Raw genomic sequence first — 6,717 nt, forward strand, 5'->3', positions numbered from 1 at the left:
TGATCAGGGAGTCCTGATGGGTCTCTGTGGAAGTCCCCTAAAGAGACAAAACGAAAAAAAAAATTGTTAAAAATTATTTAAAAAATAAAATAAATAAAATTAAATTAAAAACACTTGTCTGCCTTTACTTTATGAAAAATTAAAAATACAATTACACATGTGGTATCCCTGCGTCGTAATGACCCAGAGAAGGAAGTTAGTACATTATTTAACCCCTTAATGACACGGTCCCTTTTTTTCTTCTTTCCCCAATTGTTTTTTTCCTCCCCCCGTTTAAAAAATCATAACTCCTTTATTTATCCTTCGACGTCGCTGTATGAGGGCTTGTTTCTTGCGGAACGAGTTATATTTTTCAATGGTGCTATTTAAAGTACCATATAATGTACTGAAAAACTTTTACAAAAATCTAAGTGGAGTAAAATGAAAGAAAAATGACATTCCACCATCTTTCAGTGCGTCTTGCTTCTATGGTAGAGAAACTGCAACAAAAATGACCTGATAACTTTATTCTATGGGTCAGTACAATTACTATGATACCAAATGTGTAAACTTTTTTTTACTATAGCACTTGTATTTTTTTGCAAAGACATTTCATTTTTTAAAATTATTTTCTGCTGCATCTTCTGCGCGCAATAACTTCTTTATTTTTCCATCGACATACTTGAGCAAGGGCTCGTTTTTTGCGGGACGTCCTGTAGTTAACGTTGGTACCATTTTGGAATACATACGACTTTTTGATCACTTTTTATTGCATTTTTTCTGGGAGACAGGGTGACTGAAAAAGTGCAGTTCTGGCGTTCTTTATTTTTTTTTTCGGATTACGTTCACCATGGGGGGTAAATAATGCACTATTTTGATAGATCAGACATTTACGGACGCGGCGATACCAAATATGTATTTTTCTTTTATGATTTAGATTTTTTATTATAGATATGGCAAAAGGAGGGGGATTTAACTTGTATTACTTTTTTTCCCTAATCTCCCTACAAATTTTTTCACAAAAGTTATGCAATACATTATATATACCCAAAAATGATGCCATCAAAAAGTACAACTTCTCCAGCAAAAAACAAGCCCTCACATGGCCGTGTCAATGGAAAAATGAAAAAGTTATAGCTCTTGGAACGCGACTGCAAAATTAGTTAAAATTAAATGATTGTCCAATTTAAAAAAACCTGCCCTGATGGGCACGACAGGGGGGTAGGAAACCCGCCACTCAAGGGGTTAATGTTTTCCACCTATCATAAATAGAGAGTGGGTCACGGCTTATCTTGGCCGACAGCAAGTGTGTGTAAAGTGCTGATATTAGTCCTCTAGGTCCCTGTAATTTAAGAATACCTACTGTTGGGTATTTGGAGATTTTGGTAGAATTCGGTGGAAATTCTGCATTCAAAGCATGTCTCAACTGAAAGTACCTGAAAAGTTGAAGTCTAGGTACTTTTAGATTCTCTCGTAATTGTATATAGGACAGCAGTATATTATCCTCGTATATATCTCCTAGAGTTTGTATCCCTAGTTTAACCCAGTATCCAACACCCTGCATCATCTTGAGTGAGGGCAAAGTAGGGTTATTCCATAAAGGAGTGTCAGTCATTGTATCTGTGTATTGTTGGATACGCTTTGCTGCGCGCCACACAGGGCCACTTTATGCATGGTTATAAGTCTTGATGATTTTCTAAAATCTGGATGTTCCAAAAACCCAATTAGATTCTGACCCTCTAACTCATCGGCTAGGTAATGATCTGTGATTGGCATCTCTTCCCAAAATGAACCAATCCCTGAGATTACGTAACTGTCTTGCTATGTAATACACTTTAAAGTCGGATAACGCCATTCCGGCTTGGTTTTTAGGGCGTTGTAGTGCAGTGAGTTTAAGCTTGGAGTGAGACGGGCCCCAAACAAATCTAATACCGACAGTTTAAGGTTTGGAAGAAACTTTCTGGAACTTTAACCGACATATGTTGTAACGAATATAAACATTTGGGTTGGATTACCATCCTAATAAGGTTTATACGACCTGCCACGGATATAGGTAATTTCCACCAGGCCTTCATTTTCGTTTGTATTAGGTTTTGCAGCGGACTTGTAGTTTTTATGGTCTTGCACTATATTAATTCCTACATACTTGAATTTGGTTATTTCCAATAGACCACAGGCTGACACATCAGAAATTGTGGTCGCGTTTTGGGCTGTATACATTATTGCAGATTTGGACCAGTGTATATAAAGTCCAGAATGTTGAGAGAGAGTCTATTATCTCAAGGGCTTGTGAGAAGGAATGCTCTGGGTTACGGAGGAAAAGAACCATATCATCTGCATATAGACCAACTTTACTCTCTCTACCCCTCCAACTCACTCCCGTAACCGCAGAAGTATTGCGCAAACGGATGGCCAGTGCCTCAATTGCTATTGCAAAAAGGGAGGGAGACAAAGGACATCCCTGACGCGTCCCCCGAGACAGTAGAAAGTTCGCCGAAGATATACCGTTTACTATAACGTTGGCTGTGGGGGATTCATACAGTAACCTGATCCACCCTAGGAATCGGGACCAGAAACCAAAATGTATCAAACATGCCTCCAGGAAACTCCACTCCAATGAGTCAAATGCTTTTTTTGTATCTAGTGACACTACTGCCCAAGGCATATCATGCAGTCTCCCTATTTATACAATTGTTTGGACTCTGCGTATATTTATTGTGGTTGATTTTCCGGGCATAAACCCTATCTAGTCTTCATGGATTATGGAAAGGATTACTTGGTTAAGTCTAGTAGCCAGTATTTCTGTCAATATTTTATAATCCACATTAGGCAGTGATATTGGCCTATATGAGTCACAATTATCGGGTTCTTTACCAGGTTTCAACAACGCGATTATAGACGCTTTATAAAAGGAGGGTGGGAGGGAATTTCCCTGATAAACCCGCTGCAGAGTATCATATAGTATTGGAGAAAGCTGTTCTATATATTTATGATCTACCCCCAAGAGGGGGCCATCTGGCCCAGGGGACTTATTTAGTGCCATATCCATGATAGCTTGATGGATTTCCTCTAATGTTATTGGGGCATCTAAGGCCTCATGTCAACGGGGAAAATCAGGCCCGCTACGGATTCTCCATGGAGAATCCGTAGCGGGTCCCTCCTCCCCCGCGGACATGAGCGCTGAAAATAAGAATAAACTTACCCGCAGAGGACCGGGCAGGTCTTCTCTTCTTCGCGGCCGGATCTTCTTTCTGCGGCCTGCGGATGTGCCCGGCATGTCGGCGGCGTGCCGCTCGAATGCGCCGGGCACATCCGCTGGGCCGAAGAAAGAAGATCTGGCCGCGAAGAAGAGAAGACCTGCCCGGTCCGCTGCGGGTAAGTTTATTCTTATTTTAGGTCTCCCGCAGATCCAGACGGCTTCTATAGGCTTCAATAGAAGCCTGCGGGAGCTGTCCCCACGGGAGACCCGCACGAAAATGGAGCATGTCCGGATTTTTTCATGCTCCATATTTTTTTTTATTCACTTTTATTGACCATCCGCAGGTATTCACCTACCGGCGGGTGGTCAATGTATCCTTATGGGGTGCGGATCCGCGGGCGGGAGAAGAGTTAAAATCCGCTGCGGATTTTCATTCTTCTTTTCCCCGTAGACATGAGGCCTAATAGTGCTATTTGTTCAGCAGAAAGGGACGGGAAGGCAAGGTCTTCTAGATAGGCCAAATTATCCAACATCGACATTTCACTTGTTGAAGTATATAGATTGGTATAGTATTCCCTAAACCTGGTTGTTATAGATTGGGCCTCCGTGAGTATCCGTCCATCAGCCGCTTTAATTGTGAGGACAGAGTTGGTTAGCCCGTTTTGTTTCATTAATTGGCCAAACGGGGACTCGACTGGTTACCCATTTCTAAAAAATATTGCCGCGTAAAGAAGATTTTCCATTTGGTTTTAACATGTAATTAATGTCTAAGTAAGCTAAGTAATCCTAGCCAGCTTGTTTTGTTGGTGTCTGTAGGGTTCGCTATGTATTGTTTTTCGGCCTCTGCTGTCTGCTCCTCTAACAGAAAGTCAGCTTGGGAAGTAGATCTTTTTATGCAGGATATTGGTGATTTAAAACAACCTCTAAGGTAAGCTTTTAGTGTATCCCATATTAAGGCATTTCTCGTATCTTCTTCATGGATTTGGAGGAATGTGGTTATTTGATCTGGTATCCGGTCATTTGATCCTATTAGCTTAAGCCAAAAGAGATTAAGCTTCCAGGTCGGGGCAAAATACTGTCCTGGGAATTGTAATTTAAGGATGATTGGTTTATGATCAGATACTCCCCGAGTGCCATGAACTATTGAGGTTAAGTAGAGGGCAAGTGTTTGGAGAGCCAAATATGTATTCTATTCGAGAGAGAGACCTGCTCCCAGGAGACTGACAAGTGTACTCACATGTGTAGGGTGTGTTTATTGAATAAATTGGAGTTTTTCATTGGATCAAGTAGGATTGACCTACAAAAAGGGAGGTAGTAGAGGATATTATAAAGGGTCTACTGACTTAGCTATCAGTTACCCTCCAGCAACCTATTGTCACTATTTCCACTAAACTATTTTTGCTTGTAGCTAGGTTAGGTCCTCTTATGCTGCGCTGACTTGGGTCTTACATAGAGCTGATCTGGAGATAAATCATCCATTTATCTCCAGGTGTCTCTGCCCATCCTGCTGGCTCCCATTGTTCCTTTTCCCCCTTGATTGCCTGCTTTTGTAACTGAATCAACGGGTCATAATCCACAAGGGGTGAGGTCTGAGGGGGTACCTGTACCACCCCAAGCCCTGAAGGATCAATCTGGGCTTCTGTGTGGTTGTATTCACAGCCTTCTCAGCCAGGTGATATCTAATTGCCTCTTTTGAGCCATCCTTAGAGTGGCCTTTTGTTATGGAGTGGCTTTCAGGCCACTCTTTTGGGCAGCAGGAGGGTTTCCATCAGTGCCTTCACACCTTTACTGTTTTTAATTGGTTTTTTCATTTGCTTGTCAAGAATGACCTTGCTTTCCAGATGGGTCCATGGTAATCAGTAATGCCAAAGGCATAGTATGAGTCCTTGTAGTCCGTGTCTTCTTGAGCATGCTTGCATGCTTCTTCCAGAGCTCGTAATTCTGACTGACATGTGAGATGGAAGGGGTTCGGCTTTGGCCACAACATAACCTGTTTAGAACCTGCCTGCTTGACCATACCACAATGCATCCACAAAGAGTGTAAAATCAGGGTTGTCTAATGACTGATCAACAACATGACTGAATCCCCTGTCTCCCGGGCCATTAGCTTGTGCATGGTCATGTGTATCAGGCTGAAAGGAAAACTGTAAAATGATTATTTGCTTTTGCAGCAGCAGCTGGTTGTCATTGTGTTAAGGCACTCTGCCCCCCCCCCCCCCGAGCGCCAGGTGGGGTGCCCTGATCTTCCCGCACCCCACTGTCCCTGTCTACTTGCCTCAGCCCTGGCTAACCACAGGCGGACAACTGGACGGCGGTCCCTGCACTGGCTAGGGACCTGGCGACTGACAAGATGTGACTAACTGATGGAGGGAACAGAGTGCCGACAGAGAAGGCAGATGGAAATGACCAACAGAAAATACAGAGAAAGCAAAGCTGGAAATGGAAGCTGACAGGCAAACTAGAGGGTGAACTAAGACTTAGCTGCAGAAAGGACCGACTAGATGCTAGCAGAACCAATAACTGGCAGTGAGCTCAGGTCACTGCCAGCCTTAAAACTGCAAGCCTCCGCCCAGGGGCGGAGAGTGGGAGGAGCCGACTCTCCCACTGCTGCATAAGAAAGGTGGATGAGTGCGGGCGGCACCCTACGGGCGGACACGCCCATGCCGCCGCACACTGGCTGCCCCACGCCGCCGGGAGAGCCCCGACTCCAGAGCTCCAGGACGCCGGAGCCGACAACGGAGCGGCGCGCGCCGACCACGGGACCTTGCACCGCCATGCATGGTAACAGTTATTATTGAAGGGGATAGAATTTACAACTTCATTATCATGTCAAAATCTAGTAATAACAAAAGATACAACGTAGAACTTCATTATAATGCTATATAGAACTCCATTATGATGTCATAATGTAATGTAAAACTGCATTATGATGTCATAATCTACTCATAGTAGGGGGTAGAACTTACAACTCCATTATGATGTCACAATCTAGTAATAACAAAAGATACAATGTAGAATTTCATTATAATGTAGCATAGAACTGCATTATGATGTCCTAATGTAAAACTGCATTATGATGTCATAATCTATTCATAGCAGGTAATAGAATTTACAACTCCATTATGATGTCACAATCTAGTAACAACAAAAGATACAACGCAGAACAACATTATTATGTAATATAGAACTCCATTATGATGTCATAATCTAAAACTGCATTATGATGTCATAATCTATTAAGAGCAGGTGATAGAATTTACAACTCCATTATGATGTCACAATCTAGTAATAACAAAAGATGCAATGTAGAACGTCATTATAATGTAGTATAGAACTCCATTATGATGTCATAATGTAATGTAAAACTGCATTATGATGTCATAATCTATTAATCGTAGGGGATAGAATTTACAACTCCATTATTATGTCACAATCTAGTAATAGCAAAAGATACAACATACAACGTAATTATAATGTAATATACAGCTCCATTATGTCATAATGTGAAACTGCATTATGCCGTCTTAATCTATTCATAG

Source organism: Eleutherodactylus coqui, unplaced genomic scaffold, assembly GCF_035609145.1.
Source record: "Eleutherodactylus coqui strain aEleCoq1 unplaced genomic scaffold, aEleCoq1.hap1 HAP1_SCAFFOLD_19, whole genome shotgun sequence".
Taxonomy (NCBI): domain Eukaryota; kingdom Metazoa; phylum Chordata; class Amphibia; order Anura; family Eleutherodactylidae; genus Eleutherodactylus; species Eleutherodactylus coqui.